The following is a 25850-nucleotide window of genomic DNA, read 5'->3' on the forward strand; positions in this document are numbered from 1 at the left end:
TTTTGTATTTTTAGTAGAGACGGGGTTTCACCATGGTCTCGATCTCCTGACCTTGTGATCCGCCCGCCTCGGCCTCCCAAAGTGCTGGGATTACAGGCGTGAGCCACCGCGCCCGGCCCTGGCCTGAGTTTCTACACAGAAGATGTGTAGAAACACATCTTTGGGCTGCCTTGTCATGTAGAGAAGACCTTGGCCTTGGAGAATTATAGCTGTCCTGATCCACTTCCAAGCCGTGAGACCTTCTTGCACCCTGAGTCCTCATCTCTCACCCTGCCTTGTGGGGCTGATTCGAGGGGGAAGTGGTATGATGTGCACAGAGGCCCCAGCATGGCACTCACCAGGGGGAAGAGAGTCAACACTGAGCTGTTGCTCCATTCTTCCTTGCCCTCTTGCTTTGTTTTGAAACCTAAGGGATCCCTGGAGTAAGGTGGCCCAGCAGAGAAATCCCCTAAAGAGCGTTCTGTACCTACACACTGGAGTGGGTACGACGGACCCCACTTGGATGCTGCAGATTGTTTCCTGCAACCCCTGGTTCCAGCCTTGGAACAAGAACCAAGGAGTGGCTCTGGGGTGGCCCAGCAGAAAGCTGAGCAGGGCAGTTAATTTTAATAAAAGGACTCCAGGTCTGGCACCGTGGCTCACGCCTGTAATCCCAACACTTTGGGAGGCCCAGGCAGGAAGATGGCTTGAGGCCAAGAGTATGAGACCAGCCTAGGCAACATAGTTAAAAACCTCATCTGTATTTTTTCAAAACAAACAAAAAGGACTCCATCCTCCGGAAAGCACTGCCACACTGCAGCCTCAAACAGGACTACTAAATCGCTGTTTGAAAAGACAAAGCAAGAGTAAACAAATACTTAACTGCCCTCATCCCCATCCCTGGGCTGTGATCAGTCAGGCTAATCTAGTCTTACTGGATTCCCAGATGTGCCCAAAAGCCTCCTCAAGGCTTCAGATCTTCTTCTCAAAGCAGGGCCTGAGGCCAGACACAGCTGGCTCCCCAGGTTTGGCCTGCAGACACCTTCGGCCTCCTCCAGCAGAGCCACCTCTGCCTTTGCCATGCCCTCTCCTAACCCATCCCAGGTCTCCGAAAGAGCGAGGAAAAACTGCCAGAAAACTGGAAAGAAATCCTTTCCTTCCTGATCTCTGCAACTCTTCCTCCCTCTCAGTGGCTGCTCAAAGGAAGGACATCGCCTCCCCACCTTGACCTCTCCCTGCAGTCCCTGGAACCCCTCTGGGAAGCTATAGTTTATGTCACTTACAGTCACTGCTGTATGTCCTCTGACCCTCTTGCCAACTGAGAACTGTGTTTGAGATGTAAAAGCACCCTTTAAAAATGCACTTGTGATCCATGGATGTGTGGATTGACAAAATGTGGTCTTATACACACAGTAGAAGATGATTCCGCCATGAGAAGGAATGAAGCTCAGATGCATGCTCCTACATGAACTTGAAATCATGATGCTCAGTGGAAGAAACCAGACACAAAAGGCCACATGGTGTATCACTCCATTCATACGAAATGTCCAGGATAGGCAAATCCAGAGATAGAAAGTAGATTAGTGGTTGCCAGGGGCTGGGGGTTTGGGGACAAATGAGGGATAACATCTATCTAGGAGCTCATTTTTGGTGTGATGAAAGTGTCCTTTTTAAAAAACCTTTATTTATTTTTACACATTGTAAGAGAATAGAAGAAAATGTCCTAAAAGTAACTGTGGTGTTCACTGTACAACTCTGTGAACATATTAGAAACCACTGAATTATATACTTTCAATGGGTGAATTGTATGGCATGTGAACTATATCTCAATAAAGCTGTTATTTAAAAATACACACACACACACACACACACGCACACACACACACATACCTTGAAATAATCATCTGTAATCAACAGAGTCTGGCCGCTGCAGTGGAGCGACCCTCTGCTCCTGAGCCCCTTAGTCCTGCCACTTGGCAGCCCCTCCAGAGCCAACCTCCCACTCCCCGCAACCTTAAGTACTGACTCTGGGGGCCAGCCCTGGGAAGGAGAACAAGCAAAAGACTCAGCCCCTTTCCCAAACTCTGAGGATGGAGCCAGAGGCCCCAGAAGACAGGCTGCTGCAGCCCAGGAGAGACTGCTCTTCCACGGCTTTAATACCTCCAACCCTGAGACCAGAAGCCCCAAGACACCAACATCCAGTTGGTTTGTGAATGACTGTGAGGAACCTGGAGTCCGTGGAAGGACACAGAGCCAGGAGGCCTGGGCCAGAGCCCAACACCACCAGAACCCCCTGGGTAGAGGCATCCCCACCCACACTCAGGATCAGCCCCCTCATCTCAGGGACAAACCCAGCGAGAGGCCCCTCAGGCTGGGCTCCGAGGCCACGGCTGGCCCAGTGCAGCAGGCCTGGGGATGCTATGTGGTTGTGAGAAAGGCCTGGTTAGGGGCCACATGGACACAAAGCATCGTCAAACACTCTAGGTATCACTGGACCATGGCAGTTGCTTCTCTTGTGGTACTGCTGGCTTAGCCAACTGAGCCAGGTGACACATTTCAGGAATACTTGTCTTATTTGAGCCTCATCAGTCCAGGGCTGGCTGTAGACTTAAAGGGGGCTGACCAAGGTGACAGGTCCGCCAGCCAGAGGAATGGAACTCAAGTGGTGCAGGGGATCCCAGGGCACCGGGAAGCCAGTCCAAGGCTCTCAGAGAGCTCAGGGAAGTTCCTGAGGGTGGTGACCCTGTCTGACCTCGGAAAGGCCTCATGTCTTCACCCAGCAGGCTGAAGCAGGGCCCAGCCAAGGCCTGTGAGCCTGTGCTTCCTGCCAGGCTTATCCTCTGGCGCACTGGGCTCACACACAATGCCACTGAAGTCTCCATCATCTGCTCTGCCCCAGGAAAGTGGGCTGAGTCCTCTGGGGATGTTACCCAAACAGCTGCCTCCAACTCTGGCCATAAAGCCAGGAACTTGGGAAGCTGGTAATTGGAGAAACTCTTCTCCTTCCCCACAGGACCATAAATCACCATCCTCCATCTGCACAGATGCATCAAAGGCCCAGACAGCCTTCTCTGAAACCAAGCACAGGCAGTGGGGTGGGGTCCTGGGGTGGGGTCCACCTCCCAGAAGCAGCTCCCAGGTGGGGCCAAGGGTAGGGAAGGGCAAGTTCCCATCTGAGAATCGAAGGCCTTGGACTGAGCGACCTCCTGGCTCTGACCCCACGTCTGACTCATGGTTGGGAACAAACATCGCATCTACCCCCAAGGCAAGATTGCGCCACACAACCTCTCCTTTCTTCACTCTATTTATCAGTACACCCTCGCAGAACCACAGACACGTGAAAATATTTATATGACCAGATTAACTCCTGGGCTTCATGGCGCACTGAAGCAAGCATGTTTATCCTTCCCTCACACAACACTTTTTGCTCGGTCACTTATTTTTCAAGGCGCTGGGGCTCACAGCACAGCAGTGCGTCCACATTAGGGTGGTTGGTGGGGGACCCAAGACCTTCCACCCAACCATCCTTGCACAGCAGGCTGATTCAGGGCTTGAAAAGTGGTGAGGGGGCCTGGGGGAATGAGCTGGTCCCCTGGGGAGTCAGCTATCTCTGCTCCAGACCCTGGTTCCTGGCAGTAGCCAAGCTTGCTGGACAGTCACCCCTGTGGTGACAGGAGAGCCAAGCAAATTGGAACCGACGGCCCTGTGCTGGGCACAGATCCCGTTTGGCAGCCCCTGCTGATGATTGCTCTGTGCTGCCATCTTTAGAAACAATCGTTTCTTGGGCATGCACCCACATGTGTACATCTCGATTTTACAGGCTCTGTTAAAAGCGCAAAGATCTTTCAGGTACTCAACAAAGCAAGATGTCGTGATGTTGCCACCAGCCTGCCCCCTCCTCCCCCCGCCTCCGACCTGTCACCCAGATGAAGTGAGATGAAGTGTCTTCAATACACACATCAGAGCGTGTCACTTCTCTGATTAAAGCCCCTCAACGCTCCCCTTGGGTTTCAAGGCGACATCTAAGCTCCTTAACCAGGGCACAAGGCCCCCAGCCTGGTCCTTCCTGCAGCTGAGCCCCAGCCAGGCTCTCACAGACAGGAGCCCATGGGGCTCCTGCCTCGGGGCCTTGCAAAGGCGGTTCCCTCTACCCTCGTTTACACCCAACCCTGCCTCCTGTGTTGTGTGAACTTGGCACCCCACAGGGTCTAGACCAAGCATCAGCACCCTGAGGCTCGCTCCATGGGCTCCACACCCCAGGGGCAGACCCCCCAACCCCACTTCCACAGGGCATGGCACTATTGTAAGGATCACCACCGCCCATGACTGATGCCTCCGATGGCGTGAGAGCTCCTTGAGAGTGGGGGGCTGAAACTGATTCACTCTGCAGCCCTGTAGCTCAGAGCCCATACTCAGGGCTGAAAGATGAATACATACACTTGTTGCCTGCTCAGGAAGCCAAAGTGGCCCCGTGGCTTGTCCCCTGAAGCCCTAAAGCACCAGGAATACATTGGGAATTGGGACAGGAGGACAGACCCCTCCTTTGAGGGACTGGCCCCACTCCCATGTGATGGCAGCTCACTCCCCATCTGTAGCCAGCAAGCACGCCCAGGCACCATTTATTTATGCAATATTAACACATGCCCTGCTTGCATGCCCCAGCTCTCGGCCCTGGTTAAATGAGGCCACAGAAGAGAAACGGGCTTGTGGGAAGCCATTTCCCATGATTGGTGACTGCACAGCAACCATATTTTATTCACGGTGAGTTCCTGGGATTCTTGCCAGCTTACCGACTTCAATCCTTTTCCATGAAAAGTGTGTCTTGGGCATGCGTTCTGTTCCTCACCCAATGCCAGAATCTGCTTCTAGCTAGAAAGAGGCAGTGGGAAGATGGGGAGGGGGGCGAGGAATGAGAGAGAATGCAAAAGGACATGAAGAAGGAAGAAAGAGGGAGGAAGGTGTGAGGAAGGAGCAGAGAGGAGCAGGGAAGGAGCCAGCCGCAGGCCCGGGGGCATCTGGAATCCCTCCCCCTGCGCCACTAGCCTAAACGGGGGTCCCCAACACCAGCCAGCCTAGGCTGAGCAGTGATGACCTGCAACCAGAAGGCAAAGCTGTACTCTTGTCAAGAGGAGGGATCCAGGCAGGGCGGAAGCAGAAAAAAGACACAGGGGCCGGGCGCGGTGGCTCAAGCCTGTAATCCCAGCACTTTGGGAGGCCGAGACGGGCGGATCACGAGGTCAGGAGATCGAGACCATCCTGGCTAACACGGTGAAACCCTGTCTCTACTAAAAATACAAAAAAAAACTAGCCGGGTGAGGTGGCGGGCGCCTGTAGTCCCAGCTACTCGGGAGGCTGAGGCAGGAGAATGGCGTGAACCCGGGAGGCGGAGCTTGCAGTGAGCTGAGATCCGGCCACTGCACTCCAGCCTGGGTGACAGAGCAAGACTCCGTCTCAAAAAAAAAAAAAAAAAAAAAAAAAAAAAAAGAAAAAAGACACAGGAAGGTGGCTTGTGGAAGCCAGGAGCCACCCAGCAGGATGGCAGGCTGGCCATAGAATCCTCCAGGCCCAGCAGGTCTCCCTGGCCCCTCTGCAGCAAAAACGAGGCCCAGGGAAGCTAGGGGAACGAAAGGATGTTGGATTGGTGCCACTGTGCTTAGCGCAACACAGCTGTCCCCAAGACTCCCCAGGGTGGGGCCACCCTGCCATCTCTCTTTATTATTATTATTTTATTTATTATCATTACTATTTTTTGGTATGAAGTCTCGCTCTTGTCGCCCACACTGGAGTGCAGTAGTGCAATCTCGGCTTGCTACAACCTCTGGCTCCCGGGTTCAAGTGATTCTCCTGCCTCAGCCTCCTGAGTAGCTGGGATTACAGGCGCCCACCACCACGCCCAGCTAATTTTTGTACTTTTAGTAGAGATGGGGTTTCACCATGTTGGCCAGGCTGGTCTTGAACTCTTCACCTCAGGTGATCCATCTGCCTTGGCCTCCCAAAGTGCTGGGATTATAGGCTTGAGTCACCATGTCCAGTATGCCATCTCCCTTTTATTAGTGATTGCAAAGTGCTAAGGGGGAAAGACTTTCAGGAGCCCACTTTTCTGCACAGTCCTCAAGAGGCCAGCACCTCCTTTCCTCTCCTTGGCAGACCCTCCCTCGCTCCTCTACCCTTGACCCCACAGTCACAAGTGAGCTGTGGCTGGGAGTCAGGAGGGGAGAGTGTCTTTCTTAAGGCACACACATGCTCAGCAGCGGTGGCACGGATGAGGAGGTGTTCTAGCAGACTTATTTATAGCCAAGCAGCCTGTCCACACACTCTCCAGTGTGGCCTGCCTCACTTGCCTGCCTGCCTGCCTTCCACTGGGGCTTTTCAATCTGTGTCTATATTTATCGCCCAAAGCCATTGGGATAATGGCAAGAACAGAAATAGCCTTGAAGACATTCACGTGAAGATGATAGGCAGGTCCCCAGCTCCTGGGCTGACCTCGCCCCTACATCTGCCACTTGGCAGTGGGTATGAGGAACAGCTGGACAGAGCTTGGGAAGCGGCTGCAGCCAGATGGGAACAACATAATCCTCCTTTCTCTGCTGGCCTTGGCCCTCTGTAGTGATGCAGGGGACACATCGAAAATGATACATTACAGTTGCCAGGCCACAGGGAGAACAAAGGTGACAGAGATTCCTGACGTCAGTATGCTAATCAGAGCAGACAGTCCAGAGAAAGAGAGAAGAATCAAAGGCAGCAGCACAGCCTCACAGAAAGCAGGTCACCCCAAGCACCCAGGTTGCAGGGAGATGCCCTCCTGTCTGGCTTCTTGCACCTGGACAACAGAATCATGGGCCCATTTCCCATTTCTGTCCTCTGGGATGAGTGCTGGCCCACAGGCTCTGGGAGATACTCTCAGGGGAACAAGCATCTGGCTCCTAAAGAGTCCCGGAATGGGTCAGGGCTCATGGGAGGAGGAAGAAGTCGCCAGATGTAAGTCAGGACCAGGATGGGGAGCTGGACATTTAGGCAGGGTGGAGGATGTCAGGGACCACCAGCTGGAGCCCTATCATAGGAGGGCAGCAGTGCGAGAAAAGAAACATGTGCAGGCTGGGCACAGTGGCTCACACCTGTACCCAGCACTTTGGGAAACTGGGAGGATCACTTGAGCTCAGGAGTTCAAGACCAGCCTGGGCAACATAGTAAGACTCTGTCTCTACAAAAAGAGAATTTTTTTTTTTAATTAGCCAGGCACAGTGGCCTGCTCCTGTAGTCCCAGCTACTCCAGAGGCATAGGCGGGAGGGTTGCTTGAGCCCAGGAGTTCAAGGCTGCAGTGAGCTAATATGCAAATGGAGAAAAGGAAGCCCCTCCTAATTAGAAGCAAACACACAGATGCCATAGAGACAGCCACAAGGTTGGTGAGTGAGTCTCCCGAATCCCACGGGCTCCCAAGTGTCCACTCCTGAGAGCTGAGCTCAGGGGCCAGCTTCCTTCCCAGCTCGATCTCCATCCTGCCAGCCTTTGTCTCTGCACTTCAAGAACCTGAAACTTCTCAGCACTCCCCAAAGATACCATGCACTTTGAGTACTGAAGGCTCATTCTGGTCCCTCTGCCTTTCCCCCTTTACTCCTGATAAACTCCTCCACATCCTTCAAAGCCCATTTGAAATGCTCCCTCTTCTATGAAATTTTCTCCATCGGATGTCAGCTGCTGCCTTCTCTCTGCTCTAGCTGCACTCTGTGCCTCCCGTCTGTGCATGTGCTATGCATTCTAACACGTGTCTATATCCCCATCCCAGGGGCTGAGTTCCCCTTCCTCACTGGATCTCACTGATTCAGTAGGCAGAGCAAGCACCTGCCAGATAAGGGAGGCAACTGATTCCCTCCTTCACGCTCACCCAGAACTGTCGATTTTGCCGAAAAAAAAAATATATATATATATATGTTTTTAAAGAATGAAACCTCATATATACCAGAACTCCTTTGGAGATGAGGGCAAAGGCAAGCCTGGCTCTCTGAATCTGCCTCCCTATGCTCCTCGGAGAGCACCCAGTGCAGCAAGATTGGGAAGCTACTGTTAGGCCAGGGCTTGGCTGGCGGGACAAGCGGGATACTCCTCTATGGAGAGGGAGCAGACCCACCTTTGTGCCTGTGGGCTGGCGAAGCCCTGGGGGCTCTGGGCCACACCTGCAGCACTGGCAGACTTCCCACAGGCTCCTGGCCTGAACACCATCTCCTTCCGCATGGCCGATCATAGAGGAGGAGACCAGTGCAGAGGAGAACTAGGCACGTAGCTAAGGGCTGGGTTAACTTTCTCCACGCTGCTTTTTTAAAGACCCAAACAGGTCCTAGCTCCTGGATGCCTGGCTCCAGGTCCCACTGTGTGCCTGGATTTAGATGCCTCTCCATGCTGGCACTGTTCCAAGTCCCACCCACAGCCTCTCAGATCCCACAGCTGGCGCACTACCCTCAGGAAGGCCCTCCAGCTGAGGAGAGAGATGCACAGATGTGCCAGGCACTGATAGCCTGGGAGGCCTATTCCCAGGGGCAATCAGAAGACTAGAAAGCACTGAAAAAGGCAGTGCCCTGTAAGGACAACTCTACATCCACAGAAAACACCACTGACAGAGCACCCAGGCATGCGGGCACCTATGCCTGGGGGAAGTAAGAATTGCAGGTCATACGCGCACAGCCTTACCAAGGACTCTGCAGACACCCGCTCCTTTCCTCCACATGACCACATGCAGTAAGGACTAATAAGGTCCGCATTTCACAGATGAAGAAACTGAGGTGCAGTGAGTTGAGGAGACTTGCCCAAGGTGTCCCAGGCAGTTAGGTTCTGGAACCTGCATCAACCACCACACTATACAATTCTCCATGCAGATAAAACACTGTGCAACATAAAATGCTGCAGCCTCTCTGGAAAACAGTCTGGCAATTCCTCAAATATGCTGAACACAGAGTTACTATATGACCCAGCAATGCCACTTGTAGGCATATGCACAAGAGAAATGAAACATGTCCAACAAAAACTTGTACGCAAGCTGGGCACGGTGGCTCACGCCTGTAATCCCAGCACTTTGGGAGGCTGAGGCAGGTGGATCACCTGAGGTCAGGAGATCAAGACCAGCCTGACCAACATGGTGAAACCCCGTCCCTACTAAAAACACAAAAATTAGCTTGACGTGGTGGCGGACGTCTATAATCCCAGCTACTTGGGAGGCTGAGGGAGGAGAATCGCTTGAGCCTGCGGAGCTTGCAGTGAGCCGAGATCGCGCCACTGCACTCCAGTCTGGGCAACAGAGAGAGACTCTGTCTCAAAATAAATAAATAAATAAAGTAATACAGCACTGACACATGGTACAGCACGGACGAACCATGAAAACACGATGCTGAGTGAAAGAAGCCAGACACAGATGCAAAAGACCACATCATGTATGACTCCATTCATACGAAATGTCCAGAAAAGGCATTAGCCATTCTTCTTCTCTATCAGAAAAGACTGAGACACAGTCAGACTCACCTGAGGCAGGAACAGCATCTAACGCCACCCTTTCCACTGTGTTTCTGTAACTCCATATAATGTCTAGAACTCCCTGGTTCCAGAATCCTTTCCTGACTTCACATATGAAGGAACTGATCATTTCATGTGCCCCATTCCCCACACATACCCCACACTGACATTGATCAGAGAGCTCTGCCAGCCAGGTGCACGGCCACCTTTCCCAGGTAGCTCCAAGTGCCAGGAGCCATGGCCACTCCTATTTGTTCTAGGGAAGAACATTCTTTATTGAGCACTTAATAAGTGCCTGATACAGTGCACAGGTGCTCTGTACTGGTTTTCTTATTTGTTTTCTTTCCTTTGGTCAAAGTATTTTCAAACCTAGGCCATTTTTGGGAGATGCTTTAATGCTTCAAAAACACACACTTACGACCTCAAATATCCCCTTGCAGTGGGACGTAGTGTGGGCTGACCCTGGGCCAACCTGTGATGCAGGACAAGCTCCCTCCTGCCGAGATGCCACCTCCGCACTCCTATCTCACTGTCATCAACTTGCCCCGCTTCTTGGTTCACTCAATAAACACATCCACAGTGAAGTATCAGTGAATGCAACATATTTCCCAATAGTATTTATCATTTGAATGAAAACTAGAAAGCGGGCAATGCTTGACTAAAAGGAATAAGGGACCAATAGTGAAATTTCAGGCACTGGAGGGATAATGGAGAAATGGCTCTCCTTCCCAAGCCCCTCAAAGCACAACATTTACATATTATTTTTACCTCTAGCACATAGTGCAGTTCAGGCACACAGAAGGTGCTTAGTACATGTTTGTCATGTGTTAAGTGGCCTACCTAAGGCCACTCCACCCATCTGGGAACCTGTCCCCTAGAAAGCTCTAGTGCAAGCTCCATGGGGACAAGCCATCAAGTTCCCTTTTCCTGGGGGTGATGGAGAGAGTTCTAAAACCCACCACCAGTCCGGCATGGTGGCTCATGCCTGTAATTCCAGCACTTCGAGAGGCCAAGGTAGGAGGATCACTTGAGGATGGGAGTTCAAGACCAGCCTGGGCAACATAGCGAGATCCTATCTCTACATAAAATTAAAAAATTAGGCCGGGCGCGGTGGCTCAAGCCTGTAATCCCAGCACTTTGGGAGGCCGAGACGGGTGGATCACGAGGTCAGCAGATCGAGACCATCCTGGCTAACATGATGAAACCCCGTCTCTACTAAAAAATACAAAAAACTAGCCGGGCGAGGTGGTGGGCGCCTGTAGTCCCAGCTACTGGGGAGGCTGAGGCAGGAGAATGGCGGGAACCCGGGAGGCGGAGCTTGCAGTGAGCTGAGATCCGGCCACTGCACTCCAGCCTGGGCGACAGAGTGAGACTCCGTCTCAAAAAAAAAAAAAAAAAAAAAAAATTAGCTGGGTGTGGTATGCATCTGTGACATGCAAGTTCGAGACTGCAGTGAGCTAAGATCGCACCACTGTACTCCAGCCTGGGTGGCAGAGTGATCTTGCCTCTAAAAAACAAATTCTTAAAAATTATAGTGCCCACCACTAATTTGGAGGCACAACCTAAACATAGCACTCAACCTCAGTTGTCATAGAACTACGTCTACACCTGAGAATTGCCACAGAAAATGCAAGGAAGTCCCCAGCAAGGTGTGTTAGAATGCTGCATCCCAGAGCAGGAGGGAGGAGGCTGGGGAGAGGAAGGAAAAGGGTGAACAACATGTGCTGTGGGGGAAGATGCTGCCCTGAGCTACTTAAGGGCAGAGAGCTTGTCTCCAGTTTCCTCACTGTCTCCGCTCCCTCGTCCAGCCTCAGAAGAAAACACTAAGAACTCGCCTTCTGCAAGGACATGGGGCTAGCCCAACACCAAGCCCAGTCAGGCCTTAGCCTGCCTCCAGCAGCCTGGCTCTGCCTGCTCCACCTCTGGGCACTGTGTCCTTAGCCATGTCCTCTAATCACCTGTGAGCACCAGGGCATTCACCAGAGCAAAGGGCAGTTGAGAATGGTTTACTGGGGCAGCCCATACACCAATCAATGGAAGTAATTTCCAAGTTGTCATTCCTCAACAATACATTTACTGTGATGGGGATGATGAATTACAAGACTGAAAGAAAAAGCAAACTGGATTTCCCTCCCCTTTGGCCTATAGATTCAACTCCTCCCAGGAGAGCAAAAGCAGAATCTTTCCCTCCCATCCCCCACAGGCAGCCCTCATGCTGAGACATGTAAAGACAACACCTGATTCTTCCCATGCTGAGCTGAGAACTTCACAGGTCTCATTCCGAATCCCACCAGCCACAGGAGACCTTAAAACTTGTCATTAGAGCAGCCTTGCACACTAAAAAAGAAAAGTACCAGCTTTCTTCACAAAGAAGCAAAGGGAAGCCATCGATGTAATGCGAGGACACCCCACAGTGATCAACCTAAGTGTATGTATGGTCCTGGCGGTTTAAGGGAAACCTGTTCTTGGTGACACAGTTACCTGTAGGGCAGTCAGATCTCAGCCCCCACCGACCTTCTTTGCCTGTTGTATTCCAAGAGACTGAATCATGAATTTGTTTATTTAGAGACAGGTCTCACTCTGTCACCCAGGATGGAGTGCAATGAGGTAATCATAGCTCACTACAGCCTTGACCTCCTGGCCTAAAGCAATCCTCCCACCTCAGCCTCTTGAGTAGCTGGGACTACACGTACACACCACCACACCACTAACTGAATCATGGTTTTAAACAAACCACCTTGGTAGACACAAGGCCTCAGGTTTGCGTTCCCTGGGGCATCTGGCAGCAACAGAAGTTGTTTTCATGACTGTCCTTACAGGCCTGACCTTGGCCATTTCCTTGCATATGCCTCTAACACGAACCTATGACCCTGATCATACAGGCTCCCCGGGTTTGCTCGTCTGTCTCCCTTGAACTGTTAGCGCCTTGACAGCAAGACTCTCTTATTTGTTCAGGCCTGACACTCCATGGAGGCTCGGCACGAGCCAAGTGAATAATGCACAGGAGCACTGACTTTGATCTGCCCAAGGCCTGACATCGTCAAGACTTCAGCACAGCTAAGGTCAAAATGCTGGTCCAGAGAGAGCTGCTGAAGGCCCAGAGTGCCAAGAATCCTCAGCTCACAAAGCCTCAGGCTCCTGCCAACCAGTGGAGGCTGCCACCCTGGCCACTGTAGGTGCTGTCAGGACCCTGCAGCTTGGCTCTGGGACCCTGGGGCCAGTCCTTCTTTCCTTGGACCTCAACTTCACTGGAACCATTCATTGTTTCAGCTGTAAAAACACTGGACCTGCATTCCAGAAGCCCAAATCTTGGCTCTGCAACTAGCCAGTTTGCCATGAAACTTTGGACAAGTCACTTCTTTTCTTAGGCCTCAGTTTTCCAGTGGGTTAGGTATAAAGGTCGGCCTAGATGACTTCTCGCGTCTTCTTCTTTTAAGCAAGGGGCACCCAATGCCTCAGAATTCCTCTAGGCTCGACATTTATTTTTTTATTTGTATGTATGTATGTATGTACATATGTATGTTGAAACAGAGTTTCACTCTTGTTGCCCAGGCTGGAGTGCAATGGCGTGATCTTGGCTCACCGCAAGCTCCACCTCCCGGGTTCAAGTGATTCTCCTGACTCAGCCTCCCAAGTAGCTGGGACTATAGGCATGCACCACCACATCTGGCTAATTTTTGTATTTTTAGTAGAGACAGGGTTTCTCCGTGTTAGTCAGGCTGGAGGCTGGTCTTGAACTCCCAACCTCAGGTGATCCACCTGCCTCAGCCTCCCAAAGTGCTGGGATTACAGGCTAGGGCCACCATGCCCGGCCTGGCTCTACCTTTAGAACATACCTGGGGCCCAACAGGCTTGCAGCCCCCACACATCCACTGCCTCTCCCTATTGCAATTATTTCCCCACAGTCCCCCAGCTTCCTCCCTTCCTCCCATCCAGCCTGCTCTCATCACCATAGCCAGAAACCATCCTTTTAAAGCACAATTCAGATCCTGACCCTCTACTGCTCAAACACTTCCGAAGCTTCAGGTCACTCAGAGTCGGGGCCAAAGTCCTGATACAGCCTACAAGGGGGCCCTCAATATTCTCCGACCTCCTCCCCTGCTTCTCTTCCCCTCACTCACTCACTCCAGTTTCCTTAACATCCTGGACAAGCTCCTGCCTCAGGGCCTTTCTCCCTGAGCTACCGTCCTGGCTCACTCCCCACCTCCTTCAGGTCTTCATCTAAATGTCCCCAACTTGGGAGGCCTTCCTTTCCCCTGCTTCTGCAGCTCTGATCACCATCTGATGTGCTTACAGGTTTTACTGCCTATTTGTCTATCGAGTGTCTACTCCCCACTAGAATACAAGCCCCAGGAGGGCCAGAAGTTTTTAACATTTTATCACATCTTTATGCCCAGCTCCTAGAATGGTAGGTACTCACTAAATATGAGCGGAATGAATCGCTGTTGATCCACTGAGGGGTCAATCATGCTGCTGAAATGAAGAGTCTCAAGCTATTCAACCCCCTGGCTTGAATGGTGCCATCTCAGGAATCCCTCTGAGAATTCCAAGCTCTGAACACTGTACTGTCTCCAGGAACAAAAGCAATTGTTCCAGGCAGGGTTCATGTCTCAGGAAGTGTGTGAAGAAACAAAGAAAGGAAGTGACACAAGGCACACAGATCCAGAAAGTTCCTGCTTACGACACCTGGCTACCGGGAGGCATGAAGACTCAGCGCATACGGGAATGCCTCCAGGCACCTGGAGTGCTGAGCCCTCATGCCTCCAGCTGCCTCCTTGCAGGCGGAATGAGGTCATCAACATGGGTGCACTGGACACCCACCATGGAGAAGTACCGGAAATGAACCGAAGACAGGAGCTAGCCAAGGAAAAACAGAAACGAGAGGAAGAAAGAGAAGAAAGGTGGTGAGAAAGAGTTTCCCATGCTAAGAACCTACAGGCAGAGATCCAGAGAAACCCCCAGCCCCAGACCACCACTGACCGAGACAGCAGGGTACCTGGCCTCACACGCCCTCAGGTAGGCCAGGCCAGCTTCCTTCCCGGCCCTGCCCATCCTGAACAGCGCAAGTGAAACAGACCCATGCCCATTCCCCGGCAAGCATGGTATGCCCGCGCAAACCTCAACAAGTGACCAAAAGCTTCGCCCAGAGACACAACCGTCTCGCCACAGGCCCCCTGCTTCCTCTCTTCACCCCAGCTAGCCTGCTCTCAGCACAGCAGCCAGAAGACATCCTTCGGAAGCACAATTCAACACAAGCCAGAGGAATGCAGGCTTCTGCCACCTGGTTGAAAGTAAAATACATTCTGGGCCAGGTGTGGTGGCATGTACCTGTAGTCCCAGCTACACAGGAGGCTGAGGTGGGAGGATTGCTTAAGCCTGGGAATTCAAGGCTGCAGTGAGCCATGATCACACCACGGCACTCCAGCCTGGATGGCAGAGCAAGACCCCATCTCTAAAATAAGTAAATAAATAATTCCTTAAAAAAAAAAAAAAGGAAGAAAAGAAAGTACAGTCTCAGGAAGACATGCTGCATCAGAGCAAACAAGGCAAATGTAGGGGTGGGTCCCCAGAGCTCCGGGGAACAGGAAGAAGAGGAGACTGAGAAGAGCCAGCAATTTCTGGCTGAAGCCCCGAGTACTGAGCAGCGTCCGGTGTGTGTCAAAGAACCATGTCGATAAGTGAAATACAGACAGGAGCAATCAGGAAGGGCACAAGTGACAGAGCTGGCCAGGGCATGACATGGGTCATCAGATTGTGCCCAGCTTCCTACCAAGCTCTGTGGGGACTGCAAAGGAACTGAGGAGGAGCTCTCTGCAGACCTCAGGGCAGCATCTTTGCTCCAGGCATGAGGATGCTCAGCCCTCTACTTCCTCTCCATAGCCTCCGCATGCTCTGGGCTCTCTGGGCAGCCTTCTAACATGTGAGACTTATCACAGACGTAAACCTCACAGGGACGGACAGGCCCATGTTCCCATGTGGGACCTGGGGCTGCCTGAGAGGAGGGACTAAGAAGTAAGGCCCTCGTTACGGGTAGGGCTCCAATGCTGCTGCGGGTGGAGAGAAGCCCCTTCTTCGCCTGGGATGGAACTTCATCCAAAGGGCTGGAGGTGGGGGTGGGGGTACAGCATGGGGAGGTAGGGACGTGCCCTGGAAAGTTTGTGTCGTTGCTGCTGTGGTCTGAGGCCCTGCCCATGTCATGAGCTCTCTTTCTCCTCAGGAGACAGTGACCTTCTGAGGCCTGTCACAGAGACAATGGCAGGAAGTGCCCCTCCCTGCCTGAGCCACGGGGAGTCCGAGTCCGGAAGGAAGCCACTGCCTGGGCCCAGGACCCTCCCCACTGAGCTCCTGCCTGAGGGACACTGAGGCTCTTGGCAATGCCAGAAGCTCTGCTCACCAATGCCAAATGGCAAACGTCTTCAACTGTGGGGGCTGAGGACAAATAATCTCCTTGGCTAGGACCCTCATCTTTAAGGCAGACCCCTTCTGTGAAAGACAGCCAGGCAGTACTAGGAGACACAACCCCAGCTACCCCCACCCACCACCTGCCACCCCCACCTTCTGGAAGGAAGGGTTCTGGGTTCCTCCACAGCAAGGAGCTTTTCTAAAAATAAACCCTGGTCCTTGAGCCCTTTCCTTCCTCAGTCCCCTGTGGAGGAGAGAGGAGAAGGAAGTATCTCGTTCTTAGCCGACCCCAGGGAGTGTGGCCTCCCTCCACCCCATGACTCTTGCTACCAGGGCCTGGTGGTCACTATGCCACAAACTCCCAAGTGGGGGTGCAGAGGCGTGGAGGGGGCAACCCTAATCATCCTCACATGGAGCCTGCCATTTTCTGGGTCTGGGTGGGTTTTGAGAAAAGCAGGTGGTACCAGCTCTCTAGTCCAGGATCTGGGGGGAAAGGATGGCGCCCAAAGGCAAGTCTCCCACGTTACAGGGCTCCCAGGCCGACAGCAGACACAGACACTTACCGAAATATTTCAGGGAAAATGATGCCAAGAATTCTATGAGGTTCAAGCAGTATGCCGTGACAGCACAGAGGGAGGAAGAAGAGGCTAATGTGGACCCAGGTCTTGCAAAGAAATTTAGAGGAAAGGAGCTGTTTGAAATGGGCTTGGAAGGGGAAACAGGAACCTGACAGGTAGAGGTGGGAAGAGGGAACTTCAGGATGCTGGAACTGCATAAGCAAAGCGCAGAGAATGTACCAGCATATAAACTAGATGCGGGCAGGGACGCCTGTCTGGGCAGGACGCCTGTTCACAGTGGCGTCTCTGGCAACTGGAATAGTCCCTGGTGCATACTAAGTAACAATAAATACTTTATGGACAAATGAATGGAGCAGAACAATTCCTGAAGATACTTTAGGTCTAAGTGAAGACCTTCGGATGAGGTGGGCTGCAAGGCCATGGTCTCTGCAAAGTCACTGCACTCTGGAATGCAGTTGTTAAGAAGGAAAAGAACCTCCTTCCTATAAGAAAGGAGACAGGAGACCAAGGCCGTGTTGAAGCAGGTTCCCTCAGAAAATGTCAGTGCTCAGGCCATGCAGGGCAGAAGAGCTCTCACTGGGCCCTGCCTCGACTTGGCAGCCAAGACCTTTGGCAACAGGACAACCACGAGGCCCCAACCCCGCAGAACCCAAGTGACCCCTGGAGAAGCTGCAAGTCAGGGCTGAGTGTTACTATGCGCCCTTCCCTACACCCACTCCCAGTAGCTGGGACACCTTGGAAAGTGAATTAAAACAAAACAGAAAAACAAAAAATACAACATAGCACTCTCTCTTCTTAGCACTTGGAGGCCTTTTCACAGCAACTGAAAAGAATGAGCAATTAGAGAAGATAACAGCCCACAGTGCCAGCCTGGAACTATGGAGCCAGAGGCAACTTAAGAGGCCCCATCACAATGTGCCCTGTCTTCCCAGAGAGGATGAGGGCACCTGGAAAAAGGAGGGGACTTACCTGAGATCAGACAGCAAGTGACGGTTGAGCCTGGGCTGAACCAAGGGCCCTGTGAGTCACGGGCCAAATTTGGAAAACCATGCCATGTGCTTCCAAGTCAAGACTCGGTCCAATCCCAATCCCACTACTGACTAGCTGTGCAACCTGGAGCTGGTATCTGCCATCTCTGAGCCTCGGCTTCCTGTGTAAAAAGGGACCCTAACAGGCACAGCTCATGGTTGCTGTGGGACTTAGCCCCATGCAGCAGGGGCTGGGTACATTAAACCATTAATCCCCACCAGCATCCTCAACTTGGCTTTGCTAGCTTCCCTTGATGGAACATCCATCCTCCGTGCCTCCAAAGCTGAAACTAGCCAATGAGTGCACAGGGAGAAGGATTCATCAAAATTTAGAAAAAAAGAAGGAAAAATCACTTTACCTCCTGTTCCACCCAACAAAGGCCTTGGCATAGAAAATGAGGCCAAGGCCAGGGTTTGTGCCTGAGACTCAGAAATACCAAATGGAAAGAAGCTTGGGAGGCCAGGGGCTCCTGCTGTCAGCTGGGGGTGGGAGGGGAGAGACTGCATCTCCCTGGGCCATTCAATCTCTAGACCTGGCACTCCCTGAGACTCAAGACAGAGGCTCAGGCCTGCTCTCCACTCAGCCTTGGTTTCTCACTGTGCATCCAGAGGGATGGTGCATTAAAAAACACACTCATGCTTGTTTCTGGACCACTGACCATGACTTGTGGGCAGCTGAGCAAGGCAGCAGCCCAGCCTCTGCTCTCTGCCAAAGCCGGGGAGTAGCCAGAGCCTGAGCTTCCCAGTCAAGGCACAGAAGCAGCAAAACTCCTGCCTGTCCTGTTCCATGTACTAAGGGCAGAGCAGGTCAGGCTGAGCCTCAACAGCAAACAGAAAAGAGCCACCCTGGGGTGTTCTATAAACAGGAGACTAGCAGCCGTTGGGGACTCAAAGGCTGACCCAAGGAGTTTTTATCGTATTTGGAATCGAAAGCTACCAGAGGCAAAACATCGGTCTTTCCTATTTAGTGAAGAGAAGTCAATATTTGCAAAAGCATAATCAATAAATACAATCTACCCCACATTAATCAGATAAAGTCAGGTTTTAGTGTTTTTTTAAGAGACGCGGTCTCACTGTGTTACTTAGGCTGGAGTGAAATAGTGTGACTATGGCTTACTGCAGCCTCGAACTCCTGGGCTCAAGTGATCCTCCCATATCAGCCTCCCCAGTAGCTGGGACTATAGGCATGTGGCACCTCACCCAGCAAATTTTTTTTTTTTTTTTGTAGAGATGCAGTCTCACTATGTTGCCCAGGCTGGTCTTGAAATCCTGGTCTCCAGTGATCCTCCTCCCTCAGCCTCCCAAAGTGCTGGGATTATAGGTGTGAGCCACTGAGCCCAACAACAGTCCGGTTTTTAGGGGAAAAAGGAAACAGCAATAAAGTCTCTGTACCCTCAAACTCCAAAGGCTAGGGTGGCCTGCAGGGCCTCAGCTCTGGGAAGTAGGGTGCTACTGCACAGGTGGATGGCTTTACCTGCGGGTCTGAGACGGTTCCACTGATGTCCCTGTCACAGAGGAGAAATGGGTCCCTAGGCTCACAGAAGGGTGTCAAGGACCAGGACACATGTGCCAGCATTCTGCAGGGAGAAGCACAATGGGAGAGGAGGTGAGACACCTGGACTCTGATCACTCCACACCAACCCAACTGGGAAACTCACAATGCCGATGGACCAAGAGGGTTGAACAGGGGACATCTGACTAAAGGTGTCTCCATTTTACAAAGGGACCCAGTCCAGGACCATTTAGGAGGCAAGTTCCTAACTCAGTATTGGCGACAGATACACCCCAACATTGCCCGGCATCCCTTCTACTTAGGAAAACTGCTCAGGGAGCAGGAACTGAGACTACCAGCACACACCATAAGCCATCTTATTTCAGAAGCCCCTTGGAGCTCTGTCTCAAACCTTGATTTTCACTCGTGAACTCCACTGGGATTGGAGGACTTCAGACCACAGAGGGGAGGCTGGAAAATGAGATAATGCAGGAAGAAGAGAGGGAGACATAGTCTGAGAGGATGGCATCCTGATGCCGGGGCAGGGGTGTGGTCATATTGTGGGGTGATGCAAATGGCTTCCAGCCTTCCAGTAAGCCCCTCCAGCTGGGCAGAGTGTGATCTGATTACACAGAGGCCAGAGACAAGCATTCAAAACAAAATGAAAAAAACTGGAGAAACGGACTTCCAAAGAGTCCCAGGTCCAACAGCCTCAGAGACAACAGTCTTCACAGGTACCACTGAAGCCACCACCCAACCCAGGGCTCCTACAGGGACCACAGACAAGGCGGGTAGCCCACCTCACAGGTCAACACACATTCTTGTTTGCCTGACACACATACAAGCCTCCTGACCCTGGGCATAGAGAGCAGGTAGCAGCCTACAGGGCTCTCCAATGACCATGACAGAGAGGCTGCTTGTCTGCTGGTTATGGAAGCTGGGAGTGTTTCAGGAACTGATGCCCAATTCCAGGGCAACCCTGCTTTAAGAGTTGAGGACAGGCATGGTGGGGGTCTCCTCAGACACCAGTCCACGCCCGCTAGGGGCAAGCATGGCCCAAACAAAGGGAAATGGAATGGTGGCTGGGGATGGCAAAGTCATCAACTGCCAAGTGAGTGGCCAGACAGTAAGAGTCAGAGGAGGAAGAGTAGAATTGGGGTGGTGTGAAGATAGCTGGCAATGCACAGCAGTGGGAGGTGTGGCTGCAGGGAGCGGGCGGCTCTTCACGCACCCAACCCCGCCACCGCCACTGCGTCCTGCATGCCCACCCCCGTGCAGGCTCCTCTGTGGGACTGAGGCTCCATCGCCGTCCTGCCCCAGCCCCTTGTCTTCATGGCTACATGTACACACCCACATACACCCTCGACCCCCAGAACAAATGAAACAGCCCAGGCACCCACAGCAGAGTGGATGCAGGTCCCAGCCCTCCCAGTGACCATGAGCAAGCTGGCCTTCCAGCCTCGCCTCTACAAGCCACCGTAGGCCACAGCTGAGGCCAGCAACTCTGAAGTCTCCCCATGTTTGAGGTGAGGAAAGCTGTTGAGAGGGTTGAGGGTTTGCCGTGGTAACACACCCATCAATGGCGAGCCAGATTTGGTAGTCCAGCCCTGCTCCAGCCCACCACAGTGCTTCTCGGCAGGTGAGAAGGGCAGTGGTGACTCACACCTCGCAGAATCAGACCCACAGGGGCTATGAGAAAAAAGCACTCTCGGAATGCAAAGAGAGGCACTGAAGGGAATTATGTTTCTGACTAAAAGTATTAAAAGTGAAAAAAGTGAATGCAGGGTCAGGCTAAGGAGCCAACCCAGTAGGCAGCTATTTGGGGAACAGACCTATAGGGGCAGGGGGCTCAAAACATCCCTGGAAAGAAATTAAAATGTGCTGCTGGCTAACTCAGTTTTCCTCCAGTGACCCCTCACATAAATGGTAAACAGTGAACCTGTCCACTGCCCTAAGGGGACATGGAAAGTCACAACAAAACATAATTCCTTGCTGGGGTTTGTTGTGTGTAATGTACGTTCCATACATGTGTAGTCACAGTCCTGGAGGGGAGCAGTGCATCCAAGACCACATAATACATCGTGTTGCTATTTCCCAGGAACAAATGTCATTTCATTCCTTTAAGTTTTAAATCTAAATCTTCAATACACCTTTTTTTTTTTTTTTTTTTTTTTTTTTTTTTTTTTTGAGACGGAGTCTCACTCTTGTCACCCAGGCTGGAGTGCAGTGGCGCGATCTCAGCTCACTGAAAGCTCCACCCCCTAGGTTCACACCATTCTCCTGCCTCAACCTCCCGAGTAGCTGGGAAACAGGCACCCACCACCATGCTCAGCTAATTCTTTTTGTATTTTTTAGCAGAGATGGGGGTTCACCATGTTAGCCAGGATGGTCTTTATCTCCTGACCTCATGATCCGCCCACCTCGGCCTCCCAAAGTGCTGGGATTACAGGTGTGAGCCACCGTGCCTGGCCTAAATCTTCAATATACTTCTTGAATGATTTGGAAAACTGCAGGGGGAAGAAAAACAAAACAAAAATATACCTTAGGAGACAAGAACAACAGAAGTCAGAATCGCTTTCCTCAAAATTTTTCAGATCCCTGACTCTGTTTCAGTCCATGGAAGTGAATTAGCAAGTGAATCTGTTTCTCTATATGATTCCTATTAATAGAATATCAGTCTCTCCTCATCCCCACTAAATAAATGTCAAACAAACACTTAAAGAATACCAGTTTGATGGGGTGCCAGCTACTAGCCTGCCCAGACGTCCACACGTCTCAGGCTGGCCCTTGTGGAAAGTGTAAGTTCCAAATGAGTGGGTAGTGCTGCTGAAGTTAAACACTGCTGTCTCCAGCCTCCGTTGACATGGCGACCATGAGGCAGGTGGCTAAAGAATGGGTAGAGAGAGACCCATACGTATGGTAGGTGGCACCACGGCAAACTGTCCAGAGTGCTGACAACAGACCATGGCCTTTGACTCCATCTGGAGGCATGGTTCCTAATTTTTTTCTATTTAGATATAATTCACACACCATAAAACCTGCCCTTTTAGCCAGGTGCCATGGCTCATGCTTGTAATCCCAGCACTTAGAGAGGCCAAGGCAGGAGGATCATTTGAGCTCAGGAGTTCAAGACAAGCCTGGGCAACATAGTGAGACCCCCCCATCTTTAGAAAAATTCATAAATTAGCTGGGTGTGGTGGCACATGCCTGTAATTCCAGTTACTCAGGAGGCTGAGTTGGGAGGATAACTTGAGTCTGGGAGATCAAGGCCACAGTGAACTGTGATCACACCACTGCACTGCAGCCTGAGTGACGCAGCAAGACCATCTATAAACCCAACAAAACCCCACCCTTTCAAAGTATATAGGTCAATGGTTATTAGTCTACTTACAGTGTTGTACAACCATCACCACTATCTGATACCAGAACATTTTCATCACCCCAGAAAGAAAGCTTGTACCCATAAGTAGTCACTTCCCATCCTCCCCTCCTCCCTGCCCCTGGCAACCACTAATCTTTCTGCCTCTATGGGTTTGCCTATTCTAGATACTTCACATAAATGGAATCATATAATATGTATCCTTTTGTGTCTGGCATCCTTCATTTAGCATAATGTTTTTGAGGTTCACCAATGTTATAGCATGTGTTGGTACTTCATTTCTTTTTATGACGGAGTAACATTCTATTATACACACTACACCTTGTTTATCCATTCATCCATCAAAGGACATCTGGGTTGGTTCCACCTTTTGGTTATTGCGAATAAATGCTACTGTGAACACTGCTATACAAATTTTTGTGTGAACATTTGTTTTCAATTATTTTGGGTATATACCTAGTTGTTCCTAATTTTTTAATAAGATAACATCACTTAATTTAAGACAAGGAATGCATCTGTATTTTGAAAACTTTCAAAACTCAAAAGGATAAACTGGGTAGAGGGTGAAAGTAAGTTTCTCTCTTGTTCCTGTTCCCCAGCACCCAGTTCCCTGCCCAGAGGCAAATTCCAGTTTCTGGCTAATCCTCCCAGAGACCGCCTATACATATACACCCTGCTTTATTTTAAAGACAGCTTGCATGGGAGGAACTTGGCAACTAGATCAGGCCGGAATCAGGCTGGAATCAGCCCAGTAACGCCAGGAAATGAGCACAGTCCAAGTGCCATCTCTCCCCTTTGTCCCAGTATGCCCCTTGGAAAGCCATGTAGCCTAGAAGAGGCCACAGAAGTGGGTGGCAAGAGGAGTCCTGGAGGTAGATGGGTTCTGAAATGTGGCCCTCCATTTCACAGTTATGAGGCCTCACTCAAGCAAGCTGCTTAACCTCTCTGGGACTTGGTTTCTCTATTTAAAAAAGAGAGTGGATACTGGTACCTAATTCATAGAATGTCTGAAGAGTCAATGAGCTAACAAAAGCAAGTGCTTAGCACCATGCCTGGCACACAGTAAGTGCTCGGTGTTTTGCTACTGCTGTGATTACTACTGCTGCTTCACCTCACTGAGCTGATCTTCAGCTTTCTCCTCAGGAAAACGAAGGGAGGCACCTCCCAGGCACAGTTATGGTGTAGACCCGAGATCCCTGCGTGAGGGACAGGAGTGCTACAGTCTCTGAGCAGCGGGGACTCAGGGAAAGTCGGGTGGCTGAGATGTGTCTCCAGCTCCCTGCGTGCTGCTCCAGGCCCTTCTGAGGCTAGGTCTCCATCCTCTCACCGGCCCACCTCCCTATGTTCTCCCAAGAACAGCTCTGAAGCTTCCACCATCACCCACCCTCCCACAGGCCGAGAGGAGGAGCTGGCATCATGGACCCCATGCCTTGGGCAGGCTGGCTGGCTGGATTTCTTATTTCATGACCCTACTCCGCCTCCCTTCCAGCTTCTTCAACAAACACTCTACTCCAGAGCTGAGCTTCTCTTTCAGAAGCCCAGATTATTGGAGGCAGCAGGGAAACCCTCAGAGACCTTCAAAGTGGAGAGACCTCCAGTGAAGGCGGAAGCATTTGCAGGGCCATTAAAAGGCTGTTAGGAGTGATTTTTCTCTCTGCTGGCAAGTGGCAAAAGCAAAGCCCAAAGAACCAAACCCAGACCTGGGAAAGCAGAGCAAGGGAAGAGAAACGGAACAAGCCTTGCTTAATCGTGCAGAAGTTGATGGAGGGAAAAAACCCAACACACGCGCACACACATACACACACATACACACACACGCGCGCATAACAAAGAGGAGAAATTCTTAGCCTGCAGCAGTTGGTAGCATTATGTAAAATCCCAAGCCCACAAAAATATCATTTGGATGATAAAAAGTTAAATTTAGCTAAGTACAGAGTGACTAATACTATGAGGGAGAGGCAGCACCCCCAGTTGCCTGGAGCTGATACAGCTGGCTTTTAGAAACTTTTGACAAGTAACCAGGGCCTTGTGCAGCGCAAAATAACAGATTATGTAATAGGAGGCACCACCATCAGCAATACAAAACACAGCACAAGCGAGCAGCCTTCTCCAAGGGAGGGAACAGTTGGGATCTGGCTTGAGTGGCTCCAGTAGGACCTTGCTTGGGCCATGGGAACCTGGATATTCCAGGGGCATCCAGCAGCACAGCCAGGCTTTGGAAGGGTTTGTGCGAGTGGGTCTGCAAAGATCTTTTCCCAGGGTGGTTGTCAAGGACTGTTACTTTGATGGCTTTCAATGAGCCATGCCCTCGTGGAGTCCCCTCCCTTTTACTCTAGCCTGGCCTTGTGGCCTGTTTTAACCAACAGTATGCGGTGGAAGTAACACTGTGCCAGATTTGTACCTCTAAGCTTAGGGAGGCCTGGCTAAGAATTGAAAGCAGGATGCAAAACAGGTATTTGTGCACCGATGTTCACAGCAGCAATGTTCACAATAGCCAAAAGGTGGGCACAACCCAGGCGTCCACAAACAGATGAACAGATAAAAAATGTAGTCTATCCACACAATGGAATGTTAGCCTTAAAAAAGACGGACATTCTGGCCAGGAGTGGTGGTTCACATGTGTAGTCCCAGTGCTTCGGGAGGCCAAGGGAAGAGGATCACTTAAGGGCAGGAGTCCAAGACCAGCCTGGGCAACATAGAGAAAGCCCATCTCTACAAAAAACACAAAATTTAACCAGGTGCAGTGGCACACTACCGCGTCTCAGCTACTCAGGAGGCTGAAGCAGGATAATTCATTGAGCCCAAGAGGTTGAGGCTGCAGTGAGCCATGATGATGCCACTGCACTCTAGCCTGGTGACAGGGCAAGACCTTGTTTTTAAAAAAAAAAAAAAAAGGCAGGGGGAGGGGTGAGGAGAATGAAGTGGTGGTGGTGGCCTGGATGCTTCTGCATTTGAACTCTAGGGAAGCTGAAGCCAGGTAAGAAGCCAACCACCTGTACCTCACCCAAGGGGTGATGAGGAGGGGAACAGATGTCCCAGTCAGCAGCCCTAGCAGATACAGCCAACACCAGTACCACCTCACCAGCCACAGGAGTGCAGCCAGCCACCTTGTCAATGGGTCCTCCACCTCAAGTAGTCAAGTTGTTCCAGTTGACACCAGTGGCGCAGGGATGAGCTAAGCTTACCACTGGGCCCTGCCCAAATTGCCACATTGTGAGCAAATAAATAAAATGGCTAGTGTTTTGCATCACTATGTTTAGACGCACTCTGTTAAGCAGCAATAGGTAACTGACGGTGGCCAAGCTCTCTAGCGGGTTTGCAGGAATTTCTATTTCTATCATAAGACTCATGAAGACCTTTTGCATCCTCACATATGAGAGTCGCTGAGAGATACTAGTGCTTAAATGAGTCTTAGGCAGAGTAGTCTTCCACTCCCAATATCCCAATGGAGTGAATGCTGAAATGAAGCCGGTGCTGAGTTTCAAACAGCTGT

At 51.3% G+C, this 25850-nt stretch overlaps 1 protein-coding gene across 12 annotated transcripts in view; it reads right to left on the reverse strand.

Annotated features, from left to right (window-relative positions):
• PITPNM2 (phosphatidylinositol transfer protein membrane associated 2) overlaps nt 1-25850 on the reverse strand; it is a 170773-nt gene that overhangs the window by 110812 nt on the left and 34111 nt on the right. For 11 of the 12 annotated variants that reach the window (XR_005239428.2, XM_037995512.2, XM_073021191.1 and 8 more), the window contains exon 2: nt 18961-19063. The gene's annotated coding sequence lies outside the window, so the exon portion shown is untranslated. Of the gene's footprint in view, nt 1-13898; nt 14836-18960; nt 19064-25850 lie in introns of those variants that run through there. The other variant, XM_037995560.2, reaches the window with a different exon arrangement.

Source organism: Chlorocebus sabaeus, chromosome 11 (genome assembly GCF_047675955.1).
Source record: "Chlorocebus sabaeus isolate Y175 chromosome 11, mChlSab1.0.hap1, whole genome shotgun sequence".
Taxonomy (NCBI): domain Eukaryota; kingdom Metazoa; phylum Chordata; class Mammalia; order Primates; family Cercopithecidae; genus Chlorocebus; species Chlorocebus sabaeus.